Source organism: Pinus tabuliformis, chromosome J (assembly GCF_031772625.1).
Source record: "Pinus tabuliformis cultivar Carrire ecotype Pingquan chromosome J, CPIR1, whole genome shotgun sequence".
Taxonomy (NCBI): Eukaryota; Viridiplantae; Streptophyta; class Pinopsida; order Pinales; family Pinaceae; genus Pinus; species Pinus tabuliformis.
Window position 1 is genome coordinate 329,489,008 of NC_142295.1, and position 14,168 is coordinate 329,503,175.

Below are 14,168 nucleotides of genomic sequence, written 5' to 3' on the forward strand. Positions count from 1 at the left end.
ATTAATATAAATTAACTATGATACGAACTTATTAATATAAATAATGTATAATTTGATGATAAGAGTCGAAAGTTCTATATATATGTACCTAGGTTGTGTCACATGGATCATGCACCCTCCAAGTGTCATAGATGGCATCATGACACATAAATGCATATGACATAAGTTGGTCACACATTATACTCTTGAGATATAAATCATTGTATAATGGAATTGATTGGTCATGAGGAAACAATGGTGGTCTACTCATCTCTCCACGTAATGCAACATGCGCACTGGCCAATGTCCTATGCATTCTATCTGCAATGGTATGCCTGGCCTTAGTGTCAAGCTATGACAATTTCTCTAGCTCTGTCAGTAATACCATGCTCTGAGATGGTCATGGAAACAATATCAGAGTTGGTTCTACATGTGCAGGGTCCCTACAGGCCCCAAGGTATAATCCAACCTCATTTCTTTCACGAACTCTACATATATACGATTTGCAATGTAAATGGGTACCTAATCATGGCAGGGGAACTAGCCATATGCTCTAATGAATCAATCACAAACAAAAAGGGCCACATCAACATTTGTCAAATATTTGAGCAGAATTAGACCAACATGTGTAGCATGGCAGTCTGGAGGGATGTCAAACAACTTCCCACAAACAACAATGTACGTGGTGGCATTTTTCAATGCCTCCCAAGAATGTGGCCCTCTAATATCCAATCTCCTAACCTGATGTATGGAATGTAGGAGGTGGTTATATGGGCCCGCCCTCTGGTATGTCTCCATTAACCTATTAATGTTGTCTAACATCAAAGACAAACTACGCCCAGTAGCCGAACTAGTAGGGACTTTACCTGACTCTCATGTGATCCATGCCTATTGGGCCCCAACATCCTTAAGTCATTATAGGAAATCTCAGCCTAAAAGTGGCCTCCTAGGAAAAAATAATAAAATAATAGGAAAATAATAAAATAAGAGTTATGAATTTTAGATGGAAAAGAGGAAAACTATTTTTGTTTAATTGTATTTTTGGCTTATGTCCATATAGTTTTACTCAAATTTCAGTGTCAGCACTCATTGGATGCAAAATTGAATTATGCATCCAACGAGTTCCCATTACGCATACTTTTGATAAGACCCACATTAATAAATGTTGAAGATACATTAAAGACATGTGTTGAACAAACTTTTTAACATATTTTTTTTAATGTATCGTCAATTTTTATCCATGTGGATCTTCTCAAAAGTATGCATAGTGGGCTCTCGTTGGATGCAAAATTTAATTCTACATCCAATGAATTCCTACACTTCAAATTTGAGTAAACCTATAAGGAGATAAACAAAAAACACATTTAAAAAAAGTATCTTGTTTATTTCCCTCCAAAATATTTACGTGTACCTCGTTTAAAATTTAATGGATTTTGATTGGTTTACATATTATGTACATGAAATTTTCAAGGGCACTATTAGGATTAAATTTCCTCTAATGGTGATTATGGATATAACGTCATTCCATGGATGGTTCAACGTTGCACTATGATCCTCAGCTTCCCTCGACTAAGGCTCTAGAAATCATAAAGATAAATTAACATATATAACAAACTAAGCATAATTCAAACACAACAATTAAAGATTATTTAAAAATTAAAGATAATTTCAAGACAAACACATAAAGTTTAACGAGGATTTAAAAATACAGGAGGTGTACCAACAATTGGTAAAAATAGTCCACTACTTATAACATGATCACCCAAAAAGACATAAACACTGCCTCTAACGCTTTGAATGGTGTCAGAGCTAGGATCTAGGAGTGGAACACACACTCTGGTTGGGCTACATGATATATCACGAGCCTGACCATGTATAGGAGATCTCCCCACACTTCGACGAACTATGGTTGGGGCGCAGATAGTACATGGCTCTGCATATTACATATACTAGATATAATACATAAAAACTAATCCAAGAATTTGTTTTTGACTAAACTGTTATGTATAGAGCAGTTACATATAATACACATAAACCAATCCAAGAAAAAATGTTGTCTTCAAAAGAATGTTGACAAGAAAATTGTTTCTAAACTCAAGTAGAATAATCTAGCCTGAAGTCCTAAAATTTGGAGTCCATTTTTTTATATTTTATCAACAAAATTTTTGGGTTCCATGTAAACGCAATTGAAAACAGTGACCAAATCTAACTTGACACTTCTTCCATTTCTAAATAATGCATTTTATTCATGGAGCATAAATATGTAAATATATGTAAAAATTTGAAATAAACCTATTTGCAAAACTAATAAAATTATAACGCCAACCAAATACACCATAAGACAAGTTCTTATAATGTTTGCCTTTGACACATGGCATGTACTACGTAAAATCACATGAAGACATTGTTTATGGTATAACACACTACATAATGAAACGATATGGTACAAATTAGAAAATAATCAAAATGCCTTTATTCACTTTAAATACACTTTTCATCATGGATTTAATGTATGTATCAATGAAGATTTTTTTAAACTTGAAATATATATATATATATATATATATATATATATATATATATATATATATATGTATATGTATATATGTATGTATGTATGTATGTTAAGTTATGTTATATAGTTATAATTATGTTATAGTTATAATGTTATGTTATTCATTTAAAGTTATATTACAAAGGTTAATATAATTATATATTTAACTTTATGTTAACTATATAAAATAACTTAACACACACACACACACACACATATAGATATGTTATTATAGTTATATCCAGTTAACATAAATTAACACTAATATGTTATATATAGTTAGATAGTTCTAACTAAGCTTTGGATGACAATTTTTGCTTTAGAATTGTTAAGTTACAAAAGTCTTATTCGCTTTTGCCATAATTACTTATAGTTCACATCATTAGTTATTCTACCATACATCACTCGCATTGGATTATTTTGTTGTAGGGTCTAGTTAAATAAAATCTATTATTAAAATAGGGAGTGTGATTTACAAAATCATTACTAAACTAATAAATTTAATAAGGGTGGGAACTAAGATATATAGTTTTTCATTGTTGAACTATGTAGCTAGGTTCGGTCTTCATAATGAAATATGTAATCATGATTTTATGTATTTAATGAAAAGAGAAAATTAAATTTATTATTATTATTCTTGAGGCATGAGTTTCATGCTCAAGGGAGATTTATTTTTACGTCAAGCATCCATTGAGTGCTTCTAGGGCTTGTCATTGAGTTTACAAGTCAATTGAGTCCTTTTCATGTATGAAAGACCCTTTTGGGCATGTTACATATTGTAAATAAAATTTATTTGAGTCAAAATAAAGTTGAAAGACTCTCCAACACCTCGTCAGGTGCAAAGATCAAGTCGTTCTACATGAAGGGACAAGTCAACCTAAATATAGCAATTTGTGCCCCTTAAAAGCGTATAAATAAGAAGCAACTCGACCTCATTTGGAAACACTATCAAGAAAATTAGATATACTCAAGATAGAAGTTTAAAAAGGACAAAGTAGAAGAAGAAGAAAAAGATCGAAGTTTTGGGCCTCTACCTCTCTTTCTTTTGATAGGGTTTCTATAGTTATTAGGCAGGATGAAATTTGGAAGTTGCATCCAAGCTGTGAAGCTACATTAAATTTGTGAAGATTCATAAAAGTTGTGAAGCTACATCGAAGGTGTGTAGCTGCATTGTAGCTATTAAGATACATCAAAGTTGTGAAGCTGCATCAAAGTTGTGAAGCTACATCAAAGTTGTGAAGTTGCATCGAAGTTGTGAAGCTACAACAAAGATGTGAAGCTGCATCGAAGATGTGAAGTTGTGTCAAAGTTTTGAAGTTGCATGAAAGCTATGAAGTTGTAGCTAGGTCGAAGATATGAAAGGTTGAAACTGTGAACCTACTAGAGAGGTCAACGCTGCAGTAGAATCTACTAGTCCAAGTTGCAGAATAATTTGTTGGGCAAAAGAATTTGTTGGAGGTCAAAGTTGCAGTAGTTTCTAAGGATCTACTAGAAGGAAAGCTTGTAAAGGGACTTTGCCTTGGAGGGTATTGGTCAAGAGTCATAGGTCTTGAAATTCATCAATTGAATATTCTATAAGAAGAGAAGAATTCGTGTGATGTTTCCTCTCAAGTGGAGAGGTTTTGTCCCTAGCTGATCCCCAATATCTCGTGTCCTTTGTCTTATTGTTCTTTATGGTTTGATAGTTGTTTTATTAAGATAATACTAATAATAATTAAGGTGAAAAATAATCTAATCAAGATAAGAAAAAATATATCACAAGGAGTTATCAAAGTAAGAGAAATCACATAATCTAGCTACCTGTAGATTTCCCAACATTGAATTAGCACTAAGGTGACAAGAAAAGGAAACATAGTTAAAAGAATGACATTCAAAGGCCGAAGCACTAGAAGGACTATCAAGAAATATAAAAAAATCGAAATTGTACCACCAAGAATAAATTCACAAGGATCGAGTACAAGAAAAGAAGACCTCAAAACCCTGGCTTATGAAAAGAAGGGTTTCTCACTTGAAGCATTATTGGGAAGCTCGTGCATCATCATTAAAGAAGATCTCAGGGACCCTACCTAGAAGGACTACATATTGAAGCATCTTGAAGTCTCTACATTCAAGGGACACAAGAAGATGCATTGCGATCATCATCAATGAATCAAGGTGATCTCCCACTCTTTCAAGGATCACTTATGAAGGAATACATCTTCATCAAGAAGAAATATTCTACTATCAACATCATCATCAAAATAAAGAAGGCATCATGTTGAAGATATTGTCATCAAAGAGAATATTCACTTGACAGGTAAGTTCCTTTATATTTATGAATTAATATGCTATAAAAATGACTTCATTTTGCAAGGAAAGCAACAAATTGGTTGGGTTATCAAAATTTCTTGCATGGAAGAAGAGGACGTATTTGATCCTTCTAAAAAATGAAGTCATTGAACATGTTAAGGGACAAATTACTAAGCCTCCAAAGGAATAAGCTCAAGCTATAGAAAAGTGTATGAAAGGGGAAGTAAGGGCTCAAAGGATTCTCATTAAATCCATCAAGGATCCCCTCATACCTTATGTATCAAAGTTGGAGACATCAAAAGAAATATATGACAAGTTATAGAATTGTTCTTCGTAAGTATTGCAGAAGAAGTGATTTATTTGAGGAACAAGTTGTACAAAATGAAGATCCCAAAGGAATATGGAATAAGCCCAATATTTTATGAAGGTATCAGAAATAAGAGAAAAACTACAAGATTTGGGAGACAAAATTTCCTATAAAGAAATAACCACCATAGTTGTCAATGTACTTCCAAAGGAATGGGAAAACTTCACATCTAGCATTTTTCGAAAGAAGGAATCCACTCGATTCAGTGAACTTTGGTCATTATGTAAAATTGAAGAAACCAAGTTTAAAAGAAAAGAAAAATGTGGGAACAGGTGAAAAAGTTCAAGATTTTTTTTCCATGGTTAAGAGAAAAGTAAATTTTGGGAAATATGGTTCTCATAAAAAGAAGAAGAATATGTCAAAAGTCCAATACTTTGGTTGTCAGAAATATGTGTACTACAAGAGAGATTGTTTGAAGTTAATGAAGGAAAACAAGAGGAAAGAAAGAAATGAAGCTTATATCATTGAAGAAGTGAAAGAAACTAATGAGAAGAAACCCAAAGGGACAGATCTTCACTATTAGGGTTTCTCCAATGCATAGCAAGGAGAAGTAGGAGGTGAAAATACCTCCACCATGGAAGTTAAGATGAAAATAATTATGACGAGATGCGTCATACTAGAAGCATATCATTGAAGCAAGAGCTCATGATATCATAGTTGAAGTAGAAATATACATGGATGTAGCAGTCATCATATAAAGGAAGTAGCTCTTGGTAACCTCATCGAAAGCATGTGTAGTGCATATGGGTAGAATAAAGTCATCTAACATATAAGTTCATCATACATCGTCATAATTGGGAAGGATAATTTGTAGGATGAGGATAATCGAGGTCCTCCATTGGAATCTTCATTAGAAGGTTAATCTCCCTTGGAAGAAGCAAGTGTCTCGCTAAGAATTCCGCCTTCTATGGGATTCATTGTGTAGAAGAATGTTGGTATGGTAACAAAGGAGTGCACCATTTCAAGATGGTTGAATCAATATCAACGTGGTAGAGGAAGTTACCTAAGGAATTATAGATCAAGAAAAGGAGAAAAGAGGTATGTATGCATATGTTTGATAATTTAAGTCATGTCATCACATAGTTGCAGATAACATGGGTGAATACTCTACCTAATGAGTAGGATAAAAGGAAATGGATCTCTTCCATTAAAAATATGCATGAAGGAATGATTCAAATATTGAAAATATGAAATCAACATAATATTTCCTCATATGTAATATGAAGTGGTTGAGAAAGATGAAGGAACTATGGGTGGAATTTCTTAGGGAGAAATATGTGAATAAAGAAAGAGCAGATCATGAAAGATACAACTATGCTCAGGTAGAAAAGGAAATCAACATCTGATGACTAGAAGAATTGACTATGACATCTCCATGGAAAATTTATGAAGGCCCTGATGAAGTCTATAAAGGAAGGAGACACTTGACATTGGATATCTTGAACATGTGTCAATATGTATGCAGGATGTTGATGTTGAAACAAGTAGATATCATGATGAAGGGCCAACACAAAAGGTAATTTTGATTTGATGTTCATTTTTTATTTTTGAGAAATATATGGATGGGATGATATATGGATACCAAAAGAGAGTTGTGGATGTCACCTACAACTAGTACTCATGTGGTGGGATGGAATATCCTGAAGGAAACATGATGTGGAAAAGGTAGTTATATGAAGAAAATCTAGATATGGACTAGTAGATCACTTTCTGATGAAAGGAAGGATGACATGAATGACATGGTTCATGAAGGAAAGTGATGGATGGTCGATGTACAACAAAGAAATCCAAAGAGTTGAAGGCTCCATAATGATAAATATAAAATTCATGACATCTAAAGGAGGATCTCTCCTAGTAGTTGATAGTGCCATGATCTCCACCAAAGAGCTGTTGTTGGAAAACAAGTCCCTAGTTAAGGGGGAGCTTGGACAAGTCCCTGGATAAGAGGGAGCTTGGGAACATTCCTTCATAGGAATGGGTATATCCTCCTTAGTTGAGAGGGAGAGATATATGCATTATTATTTTCTTTTCTTTGGAAGAAAGAATGGAGGATTGGGTAAGCATATGGCATCTGATACTGCTCGAGGATGAGATAGGGAATCCAAGATAAGAGTAGTAATAGAGGACCAATATTATTTGAGGACTGGGAATCCAGGATAAGAATAGTCCTAGAAAGACATACTCTATGAACACCTAGGTACGGTATGTTCCTTGAGAGACAATGATGATTGTTTCTATCAGTCATGGGTCTCACCAACATCGTTCTCTGATATTGTGGAGATATAGAGTTGTTAGTTAAGGAATTTCTATGTGATAATGCTGGATGCTATGATGCTAAATATATGGGTTACCAATCTGACTCTTCTTATCAAAATTCTTGAGATTAATAATGTCCAAGTACCTTGTATGGATTATGAATACCTCCCTAGTTAACAGGGAGTGTTGAAATATGTAACTAGGTTTGGTCTTCAAAATGACATATGTAATCATCATTTTATGTATTTAATGAAAAGAGAAAGTGAAATTTATTATTGTTATTATTGAGGCATGGGTTTCATGCTCAAGGGCGATTTATTTTTATGTCAAGCACCCATTGAGTGCTTCTAGGGATTTTCATTGAGTCTGCAAGCCAATTGAGTCATTGTTGTGTATGAAAGACCTTTTTGGGCATGTTATATATTGTAAAGAAAATTTATTTGAGTTAAAAGAAAGTAAAAAGACACTCCAAGACCTCGTCATGGGGCAAAGGTCAAGTCAACCTACATGAAGGGACAAGTCAGCTTAAAAATAACAATCTTTACCCCTCAAAAGCATATAAATAAGAAAGAGATCAACCTCATTTAGACACACTCTCAAGAAAGATTGATCTACTCAAGATAGAAGATAAAAAAGGATGAGAAGAAGAAGAAGAAGAAGATCAAAGTTTTGGTCCTCTCTCTCTCTCTTTTTTTAGGGTTTCTACAGTCACTGGGCAAGATGAAATTCTTAAGTTGCATCGAAGTTGTGAGGCAACATCAAAGCTTTGAAATTACATCTAAGTTGTGCAGCTACATTGTAACACCCTCCTCCCACATCCACCCAAATAATTATGCCAATTGGGGTAAACATGAGACGAGAGGCTACTATGATCATATTCGACCTCCTTGATGACCTTAAGGAAGTAGAATCAAAGGAACATCACATACAACCTCCAACATAATCACCTGAACACTTAGGAGACAATATAGCCACTTAGACAACCTGTCCCTAGGTCCCATTATTGTTCTAGATAGTTTACAGCTCGGTCGCGCTCATTCTATGGGAAAGGGAGTGAATAGAGACCTAAAGTTGCTCTCATAGGCTTGCCTGCCATCTACTGTGGTCCAAAATTGCCAGTTTTGTGCCAGTGACTTTAGGATTTGAGCCACATTTTTAAGCGCAGAGCCTAGGCCACTGCTTAGAATGGAATGAAAGCTCAGAATTAAGTAAATTACAAGGAAAAAATGATGCAAATGTAAATAGTTGATCAAGGCCTTAACCAGGCCCCTACTAGCCATAACAGGAATTTCATCAAACATATCAATGACATGTAACCTAAAGGTGTAAACAATAGAGTTAAGTGTAGGGATATCTTACTTATTTGAGAACCACCATGAACCATTGTTTCCTCATGCCATTATCTGCCTTATCACTTCTTAGGTCATAGATACAATATCCATTCAAATACATGTAAAAACATGCTGATAGCCAAACATATATGCTACATAAAATGAACATATATCCAACATAATAGGAACATAATTATAATAAATATATCAGCCATCAAAATCCATATATACATTAGTACATTTACACATGAAAATCAATGGAATGAATTTCTCATTAATCAATGTAATGAATCAACCGAAGATGGGACTATCACTTTCCACCCGACCATAGATTGGTTGAACCAAATCTCTCTTCAGCCAATCACCCCCGAGCCATATTCCAAGCATGAATGTGGGACTCATAGAGTACATCAAAAACACCAATCAATGTGGATGCCACTGGAGTTCTCCGCCTACACCGTGAGCAATTTGAGTGCCTCCTAGTTTCTTAGGATTTACCCTGCATCCGCAGTAAGATCCAAGGATCACTAGGCCCTACAACAAGACATACTCTCCACTATTTACCGTGCATTCCATCCTAGAATCCCTAGTCCAAACAGAGAGAAAATCCACCTCTTGGCTTTATAGTATATCTCGCAATTCACCAGCAAGGATTCCTACGCCGACCGAGGCACACAATCTGGCTTTACCACAACCCACAGTCTAGTTCAGGGGTTACTAGGCCAATGGCTTCATGTATCCTCAATCCGTTTCAGGGAACACTAGCACCATTTGTTTTTCAATTCGGAGATCCCCCAACTCAACTTTGAATCCAATCCGACCATCCACACAAACTGCATGAAATAACCCATCTCATCAAAGCTATTAGGAAATGACAAGGCTAGGTTGAAAATATTGTCAGACCTAGAAAAACCCATGCCATGGTAGAAAAGAAACACATGCAATCCCATGCATTCCAAATCTCGCAAGGAAAATACACATGAAAGTTGATACATACAATGAAGCCTGTTGTAGCTGCTTGATCCTGCCTTTCCCTTCTTGGTATTTGATTCCTCTTGCCTTCTTTTTCTTTCTTGCTCCAATGCCAAAGTGCTCCAAGAAAACTCTAAGTGTCTAAGAGTATGAGAGAGAGAGAACAATGAGAGATCTCCAAAACTAAACTGATAGAAGGTTATCAACTGATCCTTAGAAACCTTTTTATGAATGAGGCCTCTATTTTCTTCATTTTCCTTCATTTTCCTCCTCACTTGCAACCTCTGACCTTCCACCTCCTTTTTCTCCTAATTTCCATTATTTTCATAAATAAATGTGCCAAAATTCCATTTAATGCCTCTTTAATGCCTTAGCCATTGCATTTGCTAATTTCCTTAGCCATAAGCAACCAAATGAACTCCCCCTGGGATTCCTTTCCTAACATTTAGCTTGGAATATGTGTCCCATTCATCAGGGGTTATTGCTTTTAACTTTATTATGTGGAATTTTCACCAAGGATGTTACATACATTCAAGATTTGAAGTTGCATCGAAGGTGTGAAGCTGCATCAAAGATGTGAAGCTATATCAAAGTTATGAAGTTGCATCGAAGTTGTGAAGTTGCATCGAAGCTATGAAGATGGAGCTAGGTCGAAGTTGTGAGAGGCCAAAATTGTGAATCATTGTAGAGGTTGAATTTGTTGTAGAATCTGTTGGTTGAAGTTGCAGAATAATTTGTCGAGCAAAAGAATTTGTTGGAGGTTGAAATTGCAGTAGTTGCTAAGGAACTGCGAGAAGGAAAGCTTGTCAAGGGACTTTGTCTTATAGGGACTTGGTCAAGGGTAATAGGTCTTGGAATTCATTAATTTAATATTCTATACAAAGAGAAGAATTATTGTTGGTTTTCCTCTCAAGTGGAGAGGTTTTGGCCCTTGTTGATCGACTATATCTTGTGTCCTTTGTGTTATTGTTCTATATGGTTTGGTAGCTGTTCGATGAAGAGAATACTAATAACAATTAAGATGAAAAATAATCTAATCAATATAAACAAAAATAAATCACAAACAGTTACCAAAATAATAGAAATCACATAATCTAGCTATCCATAGATGTCTCAATAGTCATATCATTAAATTAAAATAATTCTAGAAATATGAGTAGTGGAAAATTTAAGGAAAATTATAGTTTATAGATAAACTCGAGTCTTAAAAACTTGTTGAGTATCGCCCATCTTATATTACTATGAAGAGCACATTATGTTAAACAACTATAGAACTGTATATATATATATATATATATATATATATATATATATATATATATATATATATATAGAATTTAATGAAATAACAAAAAAAAGACTTTTAACTTAGCTAATATTTTACTTAAGTAATTATTTTTTAAAACAAATTACTATATTTATTATGAAACAAATATTTAAAATGTAAATTAATTTAAATTTAAAATAAAATAAAACAAATAAAATTTCTTATTCGATAAATAGAGGTTCACCATGAGAAACCATATTCATTATGTCAATATTAAGATACTAATTTATTTATTTATTGGTTATAGTTTGGTTGTTTTATGTCTTGGAGTTTTTTTTGTCAAAATTGTACGAAATTTAAAACACATTTTAAATACCAAAAAATAAAAATCTTTTGAAATTTTATTTCACTAAATTCCTAAGAAAAAACTTCAAAACCTAAAATAATTAGAAAATAAAGTTTGTACCATTCAAGACCAGAAAAGAAATCATATAAACATGCTACCATTGCAATTAATGAAAACTTATACAATGAAATTAAAAAAAAAATGAACCTAAATTGTAGGTTTTTTTTGTGGTTTTCAAAAGTTTTCTTGGGGTATTTTGTGGTTGTTTTTTGTGGTTTTTGTGTGGCGGGTTTTCATTTCTAATTAACTTATTTTTTTGTAATAAAAATTGAATAAAAGAGACAAAATGATAGGAATTTGCCTACCTTTGCCTCCAGATGGTGGTTTGTTTGAGTGTCTGGGACATTGGTGGGGTCATTGGGTAGCTGGAACAAGCCCCTCCATCTCAGTCGAGCTCATAAGCTCTCGATTGAGATCCTTCTACCTCATGGTCTACGCAAAATGGCTTGCGCAGACCACAAACAAGTTTTCAATGAGAAATAGAGGCTCGATCAAGCGTATTTCTCAAACAATTCCCTATGTTAACTCAGGTTACACAAAATCTCGATCGAGGGTTTGTTTTAATGCTCTATTGTGCTACGTCTTATCCCTCAAGAAGCTTGATTGATCAGTAAAAATGGCTCAATCCAGCTCCCTTTTTTCACCAAAATGCACCCTCTCTTTGTCAAAAAGTGTAACCCAACTCCACAGATAGACCCATAGATAATATATTATTCTTGAAACCAAGAGGACTCATTCAAGTGTATACAATCAACTTGAACTAGTTGAGTACCTATCATTAAAGCACCTTAATTTTATATTGAGTGATCACAAGTTGTATTATATCCATGCTCTCAGGGTTATGTTAATGCTCAATTCATTTAACATTTACCAATTAGTGGAAAGTATGCTTTCATTAATTTACCCTTCATAGAGTGGATTGTGTTAATGGGACCAACATTGATTTTTTTTTTTCAGTTTGTTCTTGTATGTACTAAATTTTGACATGATTATAGTATATGCATGCATTAATGGTATTGTTATCAGCAAATCTAGTGTCTATGCAAAGCTGCTAGTCCCACTAAGACGAGTAGCTATCTTAGAAACAAACAGATTAAAGTTACTTTCACTTTTCTTTATGAGAAGTAGATAGGAGAAGATCAAAGAATACCAACCTCAATCCTTCGCTCGTTTCTTTGCTTGTTCCTTCTCCTCACCGACCGGTTTTTACCACTTCTACCTTGACCACTCCACTTCAAAGAGTACCTGTAGAGTCAAAGCAGCATAATACCTTCAAAGTGCAGTGATATACAATCATAAACAACATAGGACCAGATATATATTGACCATACAAATGCATATACTATCAAACATACAAGAATGTGGAGGAAAACTTGAATAGCTTTATTAATATGAAGATTAGAAGAGAGGATTACAACCCATTGTTCTGACCCAGCGTGATCCTCCCAACATGAAAGCCCTTCTTCACGTCATGAAAAGCTTAGGTCACCCAACACTATGATATTCCACCAGGAAACCAAGAGCACTTCCTTACAAGATACAAAATTCCAGCCTCTGGATCTCTGGGATGAGGGATCCATATATAGATGATTGCAGGGAGGTTAGTCAGCTTCTGGGATTTTGATTAGTGTCTTCTCTTTGATAGTTCTTGATTCCACTTGGAGATTGATGATCTCTTACTCATCCTTGGGCAAATTCAAAGAGGCAAGTGTCATAGGAGAAGTTTCCGGAAGATTCTATGATCATCCACCTCGTAAACTGTCTCTGCCATTTGTCCATTCTCTCCCATCACACCATATAGAAGGTATTTCCAGTATGTATCACACCTTTTACACTGGGCAGGTGAGATGCATCACACCCTTAGCACTGAGCAACCTGTATGGTCCAGTTTTGACCAGTTCTGAGTAGTTTCCTGTGGAGAACTTCTGGGAGATGATGTAATCAGCTGACCTTGTTTCTTTAGGGCATGAAACAACACTTTTAGGGACTCAGAATCCCTTGGTTTATGGACATATATGATTGGGGTTGCAGTGCCCAAAAATGTCTATAACAGTTGCCCCCTAAAGCATGAGGTCATTAATCTTTTGATGTCGGGTGAAATGCTTTATCATGAGGATCCGAGGTTTTTCGAACTGGAAGGCGACCTGTAATAAGATACAATACAATACATTATCTTCATAATATTTTCATGATCTAGCTGAGGCGGGCATTCCCATGCTCAACTTTATAAATTCATTTTCATGTACATAAGACAGACAACTGTCTGTGTGGCAGACTGATGATTCTGATAGAGCCATCATCCTTTGATTCGGATGATCATCTGTGCAGCAATGGTGTACATTTGATGTCTTTATTTTCCTAAATATATCGCAGCCCGAATGGATGATAGATCCGGGGTCTTCAAACTCATCCAATCTTCACCCGAAGTACAAGTCGATTTATGTGAAAAATGTTCTGGAGTCGAACATGGAAAGACATCGCCTGATTACCAGCCAATGATGTAAGTTGTTAACAGGCGTGAGAGGAATCACTGATAATGATGATGACCCTCAAGGTATGGCAGTACAATTCATGTGGTGTGAAAATGGGACTTGGCATCGAACACCACGCAAAATCTCTCGGTCGAAGGCCATTGATGTAAACCTGTCGCCAAAAGTGAGAAACTTGCCATTGAGGCATGCAAGCTTCAAAGTACTGAAAGGGTTGTTCCTAGGTCAACTTCTTGGATAATGAGCTGATGTTTACAA